At 46.3% G+C, this 957-nt stretch overlaps 1 non-coding gene across 1 annotated transcript; it reads left to right on the top strand.

Annotated features, from left to right (window-relative positions):
* Positions 1 to 234: 234 nt before the first annotated feature.
* On the top strand, positions 235 to 307 carry trnav-aac (transfer RNA valine (anticodon AAC)). The gene has a single exon. It is a non-coding gene; the product is annotated as a tRNA-Val (tRNA).
* The last annotated feature ends 650 nt before the right edge of the window (positions 308 to 957 follow it).

The raw sequence follows: 957 nt of genomic DNA, 5'->3' as shown, positions 1-957 counted from the left end.
GATTTTGAAATGCGTGGCCCGTTCCTACATCCCCAGCCGGCCTCAACGGGAGCTAGTTGACGTTGGGGCAGGATTCGTGAGGAGTGGAAATGAACCATTGCATGCATTTGTTATTGAGTTTGATTTTAGTATACAACTCAGTCGTTAATATCGGTTTTCCAGTATCTGGAAGTGAGTGTGTTGTATAGGTCCATTCATATCCGCTGGATGCGGGACATAACAGGCAGTCGTAGCGTTTCTGTAGTGTAGTGGTTATCACGTTCGCCTAACACGCGAAAGGTCCCTGGTTCGAAACCAGGCAGAAACATTCGGGCACACTTTTGTTTATAACAAGTCCTTGGAAAGGGACGCAACCACAGGTTAATTCAATGGAGTACTTCCGTTACAGAGCATTCTGATATTTCTGATACGGAGCATCCCCTCACCCTCAAAACTCTGGAGCAAGAGCAGTTAGCATTTATGCCGTGACCGTACATCAGGACTGCAAAAGAAGGTGCAGGAACCAGAATAAGAAGTTTGGTAAAGGTCTGTACACGCCGGCAGGTGACAGGAGAGGGCAGTTGAGAGGGAGGGCAAGATGCAGAGAGCGCGGAGAAGAATTCTCCTCTGAGACCGCTGTTAGCTGTGACACAATCTGACCCACGCTGTGATCTCCTCTGACATGCGACTCTTCTCATTCCAGGTATGTGCGTTCGATTCACACAGCACCTAGTTTCTCATTTCATTCCCAATCTTCCCCTATCTACGTGCCTTCTAGCACCTGGCTTCACTGATCGACAAGAGGCGAGAGAAGGTTTCGGATGTAGCAAATGCACTATTTAGCCAATCAGGCGTAGAGTGGATATGGGTGAATCCGTCCCTGAACACGGTTATGCATCATTTCAGAATAGACTGAATACTGAAATTTACTTTATACTTTATTATTTTATACTTTATTGTCGCCAAACAATTGATACT

Source organism: Mobula hypostoma, chromosome 2 (genome assembly GCF_963921235.1).
Source record: "Mobula hypostoma chromosome 2, sMobHyp1.1, whole genome shotgun sequence".
In the NCBI taxonomy this organism is placed as follows: Eukaryota; Metazoa; Chordata; class Chondrichthyes; order Myliobatiformes; family Myliobatidae; genus Mobula; species Mobula hypostoma.
Note: the sequence above shows the minus strand (reverse complement) of the source record. Positions and strands in the feature narration are given on the sequence as shown.